General features: G+C 57.3%; 1 protein-coding gene across 12 annotated transcripts in view; it reads left to right on the forward strand.

The window, feature by feature from the left end:
- ELFN2 (extracellular leucine rich repeat and fibronectin type III domain containing 2) overlaps positions 1–15,741 on the forward strand; it is a 59,774-nt gene that overhangs the window by 11,869 nt on the left and 32,164 nt on the right. For 7 of the 12 annotated variants that reach the window (XM_039463239.2, XM_039463240.2, XM_039463237.2 and 4 more), the window contains one exon: positions 5,496–5,542. The exons of 4 other annotated variants lie outside the window; for them this stretch is intronic. The gene's annotated coding sequence lies outside the window, so the exon portion shown is untranslated. Of the gene's footprint in view, positions 1–5,495; positions 5,543–8,421; positions 8,533–15,741 lie in introns of all 12 variants that reach the window. One more of the 12 variants, XM_074391296.1, reaches the window with a different exon arrangement.

Consider the following 15,741-nt stretch of genomic DNA (forward strand, 5'->3'; position numbering starts at 1 on the left):
GTACCCTTCCCCGTGACCCTGAGCGGTGGGAGTATGGTCCTGAGTTCATGGTAACAGGCATGGGGCCAGAAAGGCAGAATACCTCCTGATGGGCACGCAGTGCCCCGGTGGCTGAGCCAGGATGGAGCCGGGTGTGGGAGGCTTCCTCTCTGGTGCTCCTGTCCCGCCTGCCCCAGGGCCTGTGTGTGCACTTTAATCAGGCGAGCCCTGTCCCCACAGCTGTTGCCTGAGTCCCTGCCCACGGGTCTCTTTTGTGGGACTCGGGTGCCCTAAGCTGCTCAGCCAGCCCTGGCCTAGGGTGCGGTGTTCCAGGCACGTGGCTGGTGGTGCCCTGAGAATAACCGAGTCAGAGGAAGGAAGCCTGCCCTGTCTACCATTTTGGCATCACCAGGGGGACAGCCAGGCAGGGGACTGAGGGGGATGCCCAAAGAGGACCATTTGAGAGGCCTGGGAAGTGATGGATGACTGTCTTTTAAGTGATGAGGGCCTGAGTTCAAATCCCAACACTGCCGCTTTCCTGGCAGGTGTCCCTGGGCATGTTTCTCCACCTTTCCAGGCCTCAATTTCTTTATCTGTACAATGGGGATGATAAGAATCCCTACTTCACCTTGCTGGTGCAAGGCCAGGGGACAAAGTAAGGCGCAGAGCTTGGCACTGGGAGGTGCTCCGGGTGGCAGCTGCTAACACGTCAGGTGGCCTGGGAAGGAGGAGAGAGGGCTGTCCTGGGTGGCCTCAAAGGGCAGGCTGAGACCTCGGCTCATGCTGGAGACTTTCTGACAGCCTGAGCTGTCTTGGGATGGGAAGGGAGAATGTAGCGAGCGCACTTTGTAAGTGAGACTGCCCAAGGCTGCCAGGAACATGGGGTTTGAGAGCACTAGACTTAGGTTCATGTCCCGATGCTGTCATTTATGTGCTGTGGGATCTTGGGAACCTCAGTTTTCTCACCTGCAAAATGGGAGGACTACCAGTGGAAGCAGCGTTTCTCTAAGTGAATGAAGGGATGTGGAAGATACCTAGGATGAACTTCAAGCTGTGTAGCAACCTGGTTTCCAGAAGAGGAACCCAAGGAGCAAGGGGTTTGAGAGGTGTACGGCCATAATGCCGACAGCTGCGGTTTATTGAGCATCTGCTATGTGCCAGGCGTTTCCCCACAGGTTCCAGATCTCGTTGGATTCACTGGCTTTTGACCTTGCTGTTCCTTCTATGCTCACTGCTGCTGCCCTGGCTCAGTGCATGGCTGTCTCCTGTTCTGGTTAATTGTCACCTCCTCAGGGAAGTCCTCCCTGACCACCCGGTCCTTTGCTCTTGGCCTCCTGCCTCTGTTTTCTTAGAGCTCTGAACACAATTTGATGCTGTTTTATTTGCTTGCTTACTCTCTGCCCTCCCACCCCTGTAGAGTATCAGCTTCCTGAAGGCAGCTTTTTTGGTCTCGTTCTCTGCTTTATCCCAAGTGCCTTGAATGGGCCCTGGCACACAGTAGATGTTCAGTAAATATGTGTGAATGCTCACACACATATGGCTGGTGGGATAGGTAACCCCACCAGCCACCCTGGGAGGTCAGTCTTGTTATTCCCATTTTATAGCAGAGGACGGTGAGGCCTGGGGGGCCTGGTAAGTTGCCATGGTACACAGCAGGATGTGGGTGGCAGGCTTGGCATTTGACCTGAGGTCCAGTCCTGTCTTCTGCTGCTGTATACCAACTTGTTGGGAGGCCTTGCGTTTCTGGCTGAAGAACTGGGACCTGACTCCGGATGCAGAGTCAACATCACAGAAGGTTCTTAGGGGATGCTCGTGCCGTAATGAACAGCTTTTGGTGGCAGCCTGAATCGTCAGAAGAAATCAATGGAGACGCTCACTAGCTGTGTGTCATCAGGCAAATTACTTAAGTACTGTGCACTTCAGTTCACCGTCTGTAAAATTGGGATGCTATCTAGGCTGGCTTCTAGGAGGCCGTGGGCTTTGAGCTTTGATTTGTGGCTTGGCTCTGAGGCCTCCTCCCCAATGTTGCCATTAATGGGCTGTGGGATCTTTTTTTTTTTTTTTTTTTTTTTTTGAGACAGGCTCTTGCTCAGTCACTTGGACTGGAGTGCAGTGGCGCAGTCATGGCTCACTGACTCCTTGACCTCCTGGGGTCAAGTGATCCGCTCATCTCGGCCTCCTGAGTAGCTGGGACTACAGGCGCATGCCACCACGCCCAGCTAATAGTTTTTTTTTGTTTTTTTTTGTTTTTTTTTTAGAGATGGGGTCTCATTGTGTTGCCCAGGCTGGCTGTGGGGTCTTGGGAGCCTTCACCAACCTAGTCTGAGGAGGCCTCACTGCCGGCTGTAGAGGGGTTTGAGACTTTGGCTTCTGGATAGGCAACATTTTACGTGCCTGGGACAGGTGGTTTTCTGCCCTGCCAGCCTGTGCCCTCTCACCCCCACTTCTGCCAGCCCCACGCCTTATCTCTCTAGGCCAGAAGAGGGAATAAAGGTGAGAGAAAACCAGGTTGGGATTGAGCACCTCTCCCGTGCTGGGCTCTTCTGCCTGGACCCTGCCTCTTCTGCGGCCGCAGTAACCTCTGCACGTTTGTCACAACCGGTTACAAATGACCGGACGGAGGCCTGGAGAGATTTTCATCCAGGGTGCAGAGCAGGGATTTGGACCTGCACCCGGAGGTCCCCTGCCCATGCTGTGGCACGGGAAGGGAGAGAGGAGGAAGTGGGGAGCACAGTTAGGGGCTCCTGGCCCAGACCCACTCCTGGGTCACCTGGGGAGCGGGGCTGCTACTCCCAGCCCTGCCAGGATGAGCTTAGAGTGCTGGGCCCCCAGTGGCAGAAGCTGGACCTGGAGGGGCTGCCCACCCTGCTGGCAGCCGCGCCAATCCAGAGAATAGATCTGGCCTTGTGTGAGGCCATCCTGATGCCTTGCTCAACACCCTATTTGTTTGGGGAGGAGAAAGGGGGGTCTGTGGTGCCCAACAGAGGTAGGATTCATGGACAGGGCCCGGTGGTGGGGGGGGGGTAGCCTGCCTGGTACTGGCCAGGCCTGGAAGCTCGCCAGGAAGAAGGGAGAGCAGGGGCTGAGGTGTGGCCTGGGATCCTGCTTAGCCCTTTGGGGCAGAGTCCTGCCATCGGGTGGGGGGGCTGTATGGATGGGGGTGCTGGAGGAGGGGTCATACCCTCCTGACTTCCTAGTCTTTGGGAAGGGGAATTCCCTGTCTGAGGGAGATAGAGCCTCAACTCCCAGTCTGAGGGTAGAGGCACTGTGGGTGTGCTGGGCTCAGTCTGCTTGTTTTTTTTTTTTTTCCTTTTGAGATGGAGTTTTGCTCTCTTGCCCGGGCTGGAGTGTAGTGGCACAATTTTGGCTCACTGTAACCTCCACCTTCTGGGTTCAAGTGATTCTCCTGCCTCAGCCTCCCAAGTAGCTGGGATCACAGATAAGCGTCACCATGCACAGCTAACTCTTTTGTATGTTTAGTAGAGACGGGGTTTCACCATGTTGGCCAGGCTGGTCTTGAACTCCTGACCTTAGGTGATCCGCTCACTTTGGCCTCCCAAAGTGCTGGGATGACAGGCATGAGCCACTGTGCCCGGCCTCAGTCTGCTTTCCAAATGTCGGAGGAGAGATGGTCCACTGAGTGGAGGTTCCTAGAGCTCTGGGAAGACTCTTTTTGGAAGAGGCGATCGCTGAGGACTGGGAGTGGTTGGACTGGGGCAGGGGCTGCAGGAAGCCCTGTTTGGTGGTGGGAAGCAGGCATTGTGAGTTAGATCTCATGCCTGAGTGGTCACATGCCCTGGTCTCAGTTTGCTTATCTGTGAAATGGGGATACTGCCAGGCTCCTGGAGGGGATGGAGGGAAATAGGGTTGGAGATAGGACTATCTGCACATAGTAGGCCCACAGGGTTGCCGGGGGCTGCATGGTAGGGCCTGAGGAGTTCTAGAAGCTACTGAGAACCCATAGCCCCACCCTCGTCTCCACACTGGGTCACAGCCCAACCCACCCAGCATAGGCGGTAGGGTGCCCTCTGGGCGGCAGAGATGAGGGGCTGTGGGCCCCTTCCTGCCTCCCGCTTGCTGTGTGAGCCTCGCCTGCCCCACTCTCTCTCTGGAGCTCAGGCAGAGGACAGCCCCTGTCCCGGAGGTTTGTGGGGAGACACAGACCTTCTTCCCTTCCCCTCCTCACCCTGGGCTGGGACTCAAGGATGGAGGTGGGGGCCTTCCAGGACCCGAAGCCTCATCCTGGGAGGAGACGGGCTACAGAGAGGGGTGGGCACTAGGGTGCCCACTGGTGGTGGGTCAAGGGCCGTTGACCTAAGCAGAGCTTCTGGGGTGAGGCCTTTGCTGTCCCACGAGACACTCCTTGGCTTGGGGGTGGCAGGTCAGAGGAGGAAAGCTCCCTGGCTGCAGGACAGGGTGACACAGTGATCAAGCCCTCGGGCCCCTCTGTTGGTTCCCGATTCTACCCATGACGAGTTGCCCCACCTATATGTGCCTCTGTGTCCCCACCTGGGGAATAAAAGTAGTACCCACCCCCCAAGGGTGACGTTATGAGGCGCGTGGTGCCACGCCTGGCCTGCAGGGAGTGTTCAGGAATGCCAGCCCTGGGCTTGCTGCTGGCTTTCCTGGTGGTCGGAGCAGGGAGGCAGGGCTTTAGGGGCCATTGTATCGTCACCTTTGAGGCTGCTGGAGACAGGCTGGGGCTTGTGGAGTCCCGGGCCTGGGTGCTGGGTCAGGAAATATGAGGGTGTCTGCCTCTGTGGCCCCTCCTGCTCCTGCCTGCTGGAACAGGATGTCGAGGAAGGAGCCGATGGGCTTTGGAGTAGATGCGTGGGTTCCAGCCCAGCTCATTCATATTCATCCCCTGCTGGCCTCGGGGCTCTGGCCTGAGCATCCTCCGAACCTCGGTTCCTCCGTATGGTAGAATGGGGTGTGGGCTGTGATGGGGATTAGGTGAGATGAGGTGGGAAGACAGGGGTATCCATGCCCACGGTTTCCGGTCAGTGCCCAGCTTGCCCCTCTCCGATTTGGTGCCGCGGCTGATGGCAGGAGCGGGAGGGGCTTTGAGAGTGGGTTCCTGGCTGGGCTGAGATGGCCGCTGACCTGGACGCTGTCCTCAGGACCATTTGGGGAGACGGAAAGCGGGGGCTTGATGGGGAGCCAGGACGCTGGAGTGCTGGAGGGTCGGAGCCAGCAGGTCTCCCTGCCACTGCCCGCACTCGTGGGCAGGCTGCAGCCCAGAGAGGTGAGGCGCTGGCTCGGGGCCACACCACAGCGAGTGACCAGGCTGAGGGCAGAGCCGGGGTTTGCTGGCTTTCCTCTTGGGGACTTCCACTTCCCGCAGCCCCCGGACCAGCCCGAAGCGGCTGCCCTGAGCAGGGTCACCCCGGGGCTGAGCTCCTGTGTTTTGTTTCTGTCTCTCTACCTGTCTCTCTGTCTCTGTCTGCTCACCCGTCTCTCTGGCCCTGCCCCATCTGTTTGCGACAGCCGCCTGTCTCTCTCTCTCTCTCTCTCAGGCCGCAGGAGGGAGCCGGCTGGACCGAAGCTGGGCACGCATGGGCAGGTGCGTGTGTGCGTGTGCGCCCTGATGATCTTTGTGCGTTTGCTGGCTTTTGAAGCATGTACATGTAGAACGATGTGCAAATAGACAAACCCCCTTCTGCTTGGGGAACCGACACATGCTCTCAGCATGCACGGCAGAAAGGAACGGGCCACTGCCTGTTCCCAAGGCCTCTTCCCCAGAGGCTGGCGCTGGCCCGTGTTTCCTGGCACCTACAAACACATGTACACCATCTGTTCTTACCCAGGAGGGATTCTCCTCATAGCTGGTCCTGCACCCCTCTGCGGCCCCTGACTGCACCCTGAGCACCCTCCTCAGGGGTGCAGCGGGACCTGGGTCCGAATCCGCCTTGGAATGGGCTTTCCTTGAAAGGACATTTCCCTGTGGTGGGTGCCTGGGCTGTTTGCACTTTTTCCACTTTCACCAACTTCAGATCTGAAGTGCCTGACTTCAGAACCTCGCCCCTCGCTCTGACCCGGCAGGCTGCCCTGGGGCATGGGTGGGCTGGTTTTCGGGGGTCTGCTTCCAAGGCTAAGTGTGGATGTCTGGGCTTTGCCCGCAGCTGGCCGGGATTCCCGCCTGTGGGCTCCCTGGGACCTGGGGAAATGTAGGTGTGAAGGTCTAGGGCCGGGAACCCGGCTGTCTCTGGGGACAGAGCACTCCGGGACTTGGAAGGCGGGAGCAGGTGCTGGGAGGCCACCCTGTTCCCTGCTGTTGTCCACCTGCTGTGTCCCAGGATCACTGGGCTTGGGCTCCTCGGGGCTACGGGGAGGTGCTTCAGGGCCCTTGAGGGCCCACAGGAGGGGCCTTCTGGAGCTGGGGGTGGGGCCGGTAGGCTAGTGCCAGGCACGGAGTGGGGAGATGAGGCGACTGGAGCAGTATCCGGCCCTGGCCTGCGGCTCCCATCCTGTCTCCCTTTAGACTTCCTCACTGACTGTCTTTCCTCCTTGAGCCTAAGCCTGGGCCAGTCCTTGGACAAACTGAAGGTACCTCGATGCTGTAGGGAGAGAGCACTGGACAGGGAGTCCTGAGTTCGGCCTTTGAATCGCAGCTCTGCTTCTTTCTTTTTTTTTTCTTTTTTTTTTTTTTTTTTTGAGACGGAGTTTCGCTCTTGTTACCCAGGCTGGAGTGCAATGGCGCGATCTCGGCTCACCGCAACCTCCGCCTCCCGGGTTCAGGCAATTCTCCTGCCTCAGCCTCCTGAGTAGCTGGGATTACAGGCACGCGCCACCATGCCCAGCTAATTTTTTGTATTTTTAGTAGAGACGGGGTTTCACCTTGTTGACCAGGATGGTGTCGATCTCTTGACCTCGTGATCCACCCGCCTCAGCCTCCCAAAGTGCTGGGATTACAGGCTTGAGCCACCGTGCCCGGCCTACAGCTCTGCTTCTTACCTTCTGTGGGACCCAATTGTCAGGCCGTTCACAGAATCAAAGGGAGTCATATCTTTCTTTTATCAACAACACTAAATCACACCATGTGCCAGGCTCTGTTCGAAGAACTTTAGAGAACTTAGCAAAATTCTCACAACTACCCAACAAAATAGATACTGTCACCATCCCTACTTGACATATGGGGAAACCGAGGAACAGAGAAGTTAAGGGTCCTACCCACAGTCACACGGCGACTCGGTGATGAAATCAGGATTTGAACCTGGCCATCTGAACCTGACTGCCTTGCTGTGTTGAGTGCCCTTGGCAATCCCTGGAAGGCAGTTACTGGGCAGGGCTGGGCCAGCCTGGTCCCCTGGTTTGAGCCTTGAGAGTGGTCCCGGAAAAGGTCCTGGCACATGGTAGGGGTGGCAGTTTGGATCAGGCCCGATTTGAGTGCCTAGCTGATCATTTACTGAGCAAGTGACTTGACCTAGCTGAGCCTCAGTTTCCCCATCTGTAAAACAGGGTAACAGCCCTTCCTTGGCAGGGCTGTTGTGAGAATTCCGTGCAGTGAGGCTCAGGTGCTCAGTATGTGGTGGGCAGCTGTGAAGGCGCCATGACCAGGTGTGAGGGTGGCAGTTCAAGGGACACCTGTGTCAGCGGAGCCGAGTGTGTCCCATGGAGTGCGGACCGAAGAGCCTGTGATTGGGAGCTGATGGGCCCCGGGGCAGGTGCTGCTCCGCCCCTCTCATCATCAGGCACACACCTGTCTACCTGCTATACAGCTGGGCCCAGGACTGGGGCTGCGGCGGTCCTGTGTGTGTATGCATAAGTGTGCGGGCCATACCGCAGCCCCTGGGGATCACGCGTACATTCTCATTCACGCACCAGCCATGCAGAAACTCGTGAGAATCAGCCTTATCCAGTTCTGTCTTGTTGTGTGTGTGAAACAGAGGTCCAGAGAAGGGAGGCGAGTTGCTCTGAGTCCCTCCGTGAGTTTGGATGATCTGCAGTTTAATTGCTGGGTAGGGCCTTTTCTTTTTTCGTTTTTTGGTTTTTTTCAGACGGAGTTTTGCTCGGTCGCCAGGCTGGAGGGCAGTGGCGTGATCCAGGCTCACTGCAACCTCTGCCTCTTGGGTTCAAGCGATTCTCCTGCCTCAGCCTCCTGAGTAGCTGGGACTACAGGCACTCACCACCACGCCCAGCTAAGTTTTGTATTTTTAGTGGAGATGGGGTTTCACCCTTTTGGCCAGGACGGTCTCTATCTCAACCTCGTGATCTGCCCGCCTCGGCCTCCCAAAGTGCTGGGATTACAGGCGTGAGCCACTGCTCTGGGCCAAGCCTTTTCGGAAAAATGCCGCCGTGAGCACCGCAGGTAGCATTTTTATGGCTTTTCATGAAAACGCTACCTGCGGTGGCCCCTTCGCTTGCCCACATCCTATGGGCCAGGTCTCTACAGAGCAGTTTCCTCTATCTGCCAACGCTAAGGCTCTTGTTTCCCGATTTCAGCGTTTACTCCCGGGCTCCCCCACCACAGAGAAAGCGCCGTGACGATGGGGACCTGGCCTGTCTTGTTCACGAACGTGCCTGTGGTGCCAGCACGGAGCCGGCTGCGTGATGGTAGGGGCTCCATAAGCATTATGTTGAAGAAGAGGTGGCCCCTTGGTCACGTCTGAAATGATTTCTAAAAATTATGCCCTCCAACTCGCTTACGGTAAAGCCTGAATTTCAGAGGGGCAAGGACTTTCCCAGAGCCTGAGTAGGGAATTGAACCCAGGCTTCCTGGCTCCCAGTCCCAAGCCATCTTGTTCTGTGCGCTCATGTACACACACACACACACACACACACACACACACACACAGATGCACACACAGTAGGCCATGATCCAGAAGCTTCCCTCCGATCATTGCTCAATTATCCAGCCTCAAATTGTCCATCTGTCCTCTTGGCCACGGCCATGGGCTGCATGCCCACTGGGGCACCTGTTCTGGGCCTCCCCCCAGCCCGTGGCTGCCCGGAGGATGGGGCGGCAACCCTGGGAAGGTGGGGCCGTCCGTGTGACCATGGGCACCTCCCTGCTTTGCCCAGTGGACTCTGTCTCCTGCTTCTGACCACGTCACTTCCATCCCGCCCTGAAATGTCACCTGCTCGAGCTTCCCGGTCACCCTGCACCGCCCCCCCCCCAATTGCTGGGCTCTCAGGCTTTAGGGGAAGCGGGTATCATTCCTGGGGACCAGCTTTCCCCTCAGCCTCCCCCAGAAAGTCTGCCCTAATGCCCGGGAGGACGGTAATTAGTGTGAGTCAGGCTGATTAGCTCAGAAATTCAGTCTTTGTTTTCCTCGGCCCCCAGTTTCCCTAATTGAGCAGATGCAAAGTGGAGGGAGGGGAGGGGCTGCCAGTTGGTCACGGGGCCAGAGGGGGACATGCGTGGCTGTGTGCTTGCTGTAGGGGTGGTGGGGGCGGGGCGGCATGGATGGGAGGCACCGTCTGGGGGGGTCCCTTTGCTCTCTGCTTTTTCCCTGATGGTGGAGCGCCAGGGAGGACCACCTGGGAGGTGAGCCCCGAGATGCACAGCCCTGTGGCGTGTGATTGAGCTGACAGGTATCACGCCCTGGCAGTCCATCACGAGTGCCTGTATGCAGTCATTCATTCCCACGTCCAGGTCTTCATATCCAGTCACCAGTTGGAACTGCTGTCACTTACTGAGCAGCTGCTCTGCGCTGTCACTGGACTGGACACCTTTCAGGTATCACCTCGTTCCGTCCTTGAGACAATGCTGCACATGGGGGACCCTTGTTCTGTACCGTTCAGTTGTTTTATTATTGTATTCTTTGAGACAGGGCACCACTGCACTGCAGTCCCAAGGACTGAACAAGGTGATACCTGAGGTGGCCGGGTGTAGTGGCTCACGCCTGGAATCCCAGCACTTTGGGAGGGGAGTGGATCACCTGAGGTCAGGAGTTCAAAACCAGCCTGGCCAATATGGCAAAACCCCTCTTTACTAAAAATACAAAAATCAGCTGGGCGGGGTGGCATGCACTTATAATCCCAGCTACTCAGGAGGCTGAGGCATAAGAATTGCTTGAACCTGGGAGGTGGAGGTTGCAGGGAGCTGAGATCATGCCATTGCACTCCAGTCTGGCCAAGAGGGAGACTCTATCACAAGAAAAAGGAAGCTGAGGTTCAGGGAGGCGAGGGGCGTTGTCCTGGTTCCACAGTCGGTAAGGAGGGGACCCAGGATTCAGCCCAGGGCCTGACGCCCAGCCCTTCCTTCTTGATCACCACTCCGTGTGGCCTATTACACATGCGAGGTGCCTGGCACACAGTAGGTTCTCAACACAGGTTAGCGTCCTGACTCCCTCCCTGAAAAAGCAGGTAGCTGGAACTCCTGTGTCTCCGGCGCTCAGCTAAGGATCTGGGGGGATGGCCCTCCGCACAACAAAACCTACGTGGTAGGTATTGCTTTTATGTTCATTTTACAGATGGGGAAGTTGAGGCTCAGAGGGCTGAAGTGACTTGCTAAGGATCCCATAGCTGGTGAAGTGTTGGGTTTGGACTTTGCAGGTGGGTGTGGCAGGCTCCTGAGCACCGGCATCCACTCCCCACTCCACCTGTCCCTGAGCGCTGACCCTCCCAGCCCCGGCATCGGCTGCTGTGCTCTCAGACCAGCATCTTTTTTTTTTAAGACGAAGTCTCACCCTGTTGTCTAGACTGGGGTGCAATGGTGCGATCTCACTCAGCTCAGTGCAACCTCCACCTCCTGCGCTCAAACGATTCTCTTGCCTCAGCCTCGAGAGTAGCTGAGATTACAGGCATCTGCCACCATGGCCTACTAATTTTTTGTATCTTTAGTAGAGACAGAGTTTCATCATGTTGGCCAGGCTGGTCTTGAACTTCTGACCTCAAGATCTGCCCGCCTTGGCCTCCCAAAGTGCTGGGATTACAGGCGTGGACCACCGCGCCCGGTCCTCAGGCCAGCATCTTAACAGCTGCATGCAGGGGATGCCTGAGTCTCCATCCTCCGCTGTTACCTGCTCCTGGCTGTAGGACATGGCATGTGGCCACCTGCTGACTGGACCCTCCTTTAGGGTATTCCTCTGATCCCTAAAACTCAGCCGGTCCCACCCGGGCTCTATCTCTATCCTCTTGCACTGCCCATCTGCCCGTTCTCTGAGGCTTCCTGTTCCAGGGCGGGCACTGCCCTCACTCAGCCCCTACCCCGACCCTGGGCACCACCTCCCGCCTTGGTCTCTCTCTTCACCTGCCCGACTCAGATCTGCTCTCGTGTGCCCGCCCTGCTGTCCTTGCTTGCATCAAGTCACTCTGCAGGCCCGTATCATTGCAGCATCCCCAGAGGCTGCTGCCGCCATTGCGTCCCCTCTGATGCATTCCGAACCCTCCCATTGCTGTCATCTCCCCAGCGTGTCACTGGGTCCCCATTGCCCTTGGGCCGAGATCCAGGACTTTGGGACCTGTAAGGAGTTGGCCCAGCCTCGGGGCTCCCTCTCCTTCTCACATTCCACGAGCCAATTCTCCTGACCTTGTTCCAGTTCCCCGAAAGTGCCACCTTCTGGGTACTGTGTACGTGGTTCCCTTGCCGGGATCACCCTCAGCAAAGCCTCCTGGACCCCAGGACAGAAGGTCCCTCAGGTGTCCCTGCACTGGGGGTGTTCTTCTCTTCCCCCAAGAGCCCTTTGAGGGGAGTTTTGTTGCCCATTTTGCAGACCGGGAAGTTGAGACTCAGAAGGCTAAAGCTGGCAGCCAAACCCAAGGCTCTCTCATTCTGGGGCGTGTGGTCTCCTTGGCATGTGCAGGTGTGTGTACACGTGTGCACACACGGTGGGCACTGCAGACAGCTGGCCTCGTTTGGGCTGGGATGATGACCCTTGTTGGGGAGAGGAGGTCCTGGATGGTCTCAGGGTGCCTGACCTGCCTTTTCTGCCTTTTCCCGTGGTGGGGGTGCAGGTATGCTTCGTGAACTTGGGGACAAGTGTCAGCCCCTCACTAGACCCCGGGGCCGCAGCCTCCCAGGCCTTCTCGCTTCTCTCCCTTTGCTTCAAAACAAACACCCGTGAGCCCAAACCGCCCATCCAACCAAGGCACAGATGGAGTCGGAATTAATTAGTCCTGTTGCCAAGGCAACCGGGACCCAGACCAGGATCCAGTCTTCTCTGGGCCCACCTCCACCCTCCAGCCTCATGGCCCCGCCCCTTAGCAGCCCGGCCCCGCCCTCTGCCCTGCAGGCGCCACAGGGGACGGCCTTGGGACTCCTCCTAAATCGGGAAGGGGGTGGTAGGGATGTCTAGGAGCTGGGTTTCACTCTTGGCCTGGTGGGATCTTGGGCAAGTCCCTTCAGTGCTGGGAGCCCAGTCTTGTTCTGCAGAATGAATGGATGGACAGGTGGACCTGCCAGGGGGTGGGGGTGGAGCGTCATGGAGTGACTCGTCATGGAGTGACTCGTCATGGGGCACTTGAGACCGGTGAGAGAGGGAAGAATGAAGGTCCTCAGCCTGGGATACTGTGGAGACTACGCTAGGGTGCGCGCTCGCCCCGAGGCACGTGTGCAGTGGTGTTCCTGCTAGAGGCTGTGCAGCCTCCCTAGTTGGCAGCAGTGATGGGGCCGCCTCCTCAGACTCCCAGACCCTGGACCCCGGTGCCCAGGGCTGTGTTCTCCATCCGCATTCATGGCCCTGTGCAGGTCTCCACTTAGCTCTGTTTCTTCCTCTGTGGCCCCAGGCAAACGCTTCGCTTCTCTCTGCTTCTTCGGCTTCGTCTGAACAGTGGGCGTGTCCGCACCCCCCTGCAGCTTCGTTTCGGGCCGTGAGAAGTCCCCAGTGTTGGCCAGTGGTGACTGCTGAGTTGCTTCATGTTCGAGCCGGTGCTGGATGCAGGCCAGAAATCCCTGTGAGAGGGGCTCTGGGGAAGGCCGAAGGGGCAGAAGCCCTACCCTCTTTTCGGGGAATTGGAAGCACGTGCACCAATGGCCACATCACCAGACATGCCTATTATGTCTGCTTTAAGACGAGCTCACTGGGCCGGGCGCAGTGGCTCACGCCTGTATTTGCAGAACTTTGGGAGGCCGAGGTGGGAGGATCACGGGGTCAAGAGATCAAGACCATCTTGGCCAACATGGTGAAACCCCGTCTCTACTAAAAATACCAAAAATTAGCTGGGCGTGGTGATGCATGCCTGTAGTCTCAGCCACTTGGGAAGCTGAGGCAGGAGAATCGCTTGAACTGGGGAGGCAGAGGTTGCAGTGAGTCGAGATCCTGCCACTGCGCTCGTCTGGCAACGGAGCGAGATTTGCTCTTAAAAAAAAAAAAAAAAAGAGAGAGAGCTCCCTGTGTCAGAGCTGAGCCTGTTGAGATGGGGAAATCAAGGCAGGGAGGGGGAAGCTGGGGAGGCAGCGCTGAGCTCCCTAATGTGGATTTGGATGCTGTTTTGTTGATTCTGCTGGATGGTGCCGGGCTGTACGAACTAGGTCTTCAAAGGCCAGGGCTTGAGTCTCCCTCTGTGTGACCTCAGGGAACCACTCCTCCTGCCCTACCCTCAGCTTCCTCCTCTGTGAGCCGGAGACTCTGGGGAGGATGTAGCTGTACAACCTCCCCAGGTACAGACTGGGATGGGCTGGGGCTGTGGCTTTTCCCGTTTGGTGCCAGCACAAGGGGGCAGTTGTGGGCAAGTGAGACATGGTCTCTGGCCCGGGCCATTCTTGGAGGGACTCAAGTGGAGGACATGGAGTGGACCTGAAGGGGACAGGCCACCTCTAACCCCCATCTACTATCTTTCAGAGTCCCCAATGCTGGGCTTGGCACACAGCAGTGCCACCCTGGCTTGGCATGTCCTGGGTTGGCTGGGACGAGGCCCAGGGCACGCTCTGGCTTCTGCTCAGCCTCCCGCCTGGTCCTGGGACCCACCAAGGCCCTGGAGGCTGAACACCACCTCTCCTGCCACCTGCATAATTGCCTTTTATTTGCTCCTCCAGCTGCCAGGGAGGCTTCCCTTATACTGTCGTGGTGGCACAGGGGCTCAGGAGAGAAGATGGCCTGGGACTGGTGGCTGCACTCTCGCCTTGGCTGCACAGCCCCTTCCTTGGGAACCGTGGGCAAGTTGCTGCCCCCTTGCGAGCCTCAGTTTCCTCATCTGTCACCTGGGCTTCATGATACCTCTAATGAGATCACTCGTTGGAAAGGCTTTTGAGAGGCAAAAACTAGGGATGGCAAACTCAGCTGGGGCCAGATCACTGCAAGGTGCGCGTCTGGTCTACGTAGGGCAGTAGGGTGTGGTGGGGTCTGTGGCAAACTCCAGCAGTCGGTTTGGATGGCATCAAAACTCAAATGTGTGTCAGCGCCGAGCCTGCCAACAAAACTGAACCACAGGCTGCCTTTGGAGCTGCCAGCTTGCCCCGGAAGGCAGACTCTACAAATGGATTAACCGGGTGGGGGGGAGGCGTATTTAACTCTTCTTTACATAATAACAAGGGCCAGCATTTATTGAGGGTTTGCTCTGTGCCAGAGACAACTAAGCACTTCGCTCGGATTATCTCCTCTGATCCTCCCAGGAGCCCCAAAGCAGGCGGGGTGCAATTACTGTTCCTACTTTGTAGGTGAGGCAATTAAACCACAGAGAGGTTAAGTCAGGAGCCCAAGGTCACACAGCTGCAGAGGAGGGAGCAGGGCTCACTCCTGGGCCTCCTGATCCCTTATCTGGGGCTTCTTCCTTCAGCCTCCCAGGGGCAGGTGAGGCAAGGGCAGACCCCGTAGGCAGGGAAAGACTGAGACAGCTTTTCCCTCGTTGCCAAGGAGGCAGGGGGGCGGGGAGAGGAGAAACAGAATTAAACAAACGAAGGGTGTTGTGGAGCTGAGGACGAATAACTTATTTTTTATGGGCTTGTTAACATTTGTGAAGTTAAGTAAGCAGGAGCTTATGCCCCGCGTTTGCATGCATTAAGGGGGAGGACTGCTGGGGCCAGCCTGGTTACGGGGAAACCTCACGTGCCTGGTGCCTCTCGGGGCGGTGGTCCCCTGGGTGGCATTAGGCAGCTCCTGTGCAAGGAGGGCTTGTTTGGGCTGTTCCTAGTGATTTCTGCAGGTCCAGCTGGGGCCGTTTCCTGAGGGCCCACTGCGTGCTTGGCACTAACCTTCCCCGGCTGCGGCCTCCTCTCTCGTGCTGGGAGTGGAGCAGCTGGCCCGAATCTCATCACAGTGGCTTAGCCTTTAGTTCACCGGCTGAATGTTCTGGAAACTGCTCCAAGCCTCCCCTGGGACCTGAGAATGTGTGGGAGGCCCCATGACCACCAGCTTTGCTGCCCAAGAGCTGGGAGACCTGAGGCATGTTGTTTTGGCTCTCTGGGCCTCAGTTTCCTCATCTTTAAAATGGGGACAGTGATAGTACTATGTACACTGTCTCGCTTTGTGTCCCCCTCTTAGACACCGCCCTCCTGAGATGACAGTGGCTCCTGGGGAAGCCATGCCCCCTTTGCCGGTTGACTTGGCTTTTTGGAGACCCTTTGTCTCCAATAGGCCTGAGCGCCGGGTGACTCATCCTCTGGAAGGCCAGACAGCGTCCCCCGGCCTAGGCCTTCACGGCCCCCTGCACGTTCTGCTTGCAATTCCTGGTCTCCTGCCCGACTGTCTTCCTTCGAGCTTCCTCTGGGCAGTGCCACGTCTGCTGAGGTCATTGCGAGTCCCCCGCGCCTGCCCCAGGACTTGGCACAGAGCAGACATGAAATGAATGAGTGAATGAAATACTTAACCTCTGTTGGTTTTTGCTACTTAGGAATTACGAGTTCCTTCCAGGTGTGTGGTGATTTATGGGTCTAAAAGCACT

The sequence above is a fragment of the Saimiri boliviensis genome, chromosome 21, assembly GCF_048565385.1.
Source record: "Saimiri boliviensis isolate mSaiBol1 chromosome 21, mSaiBol1.pri, whole genome shotgun sequence".
NCBI lineage: Eukaryota > Metazoa > Chordata > Mammalia > Primates > Cebidae > Saimiri > Saimiri boliviensis.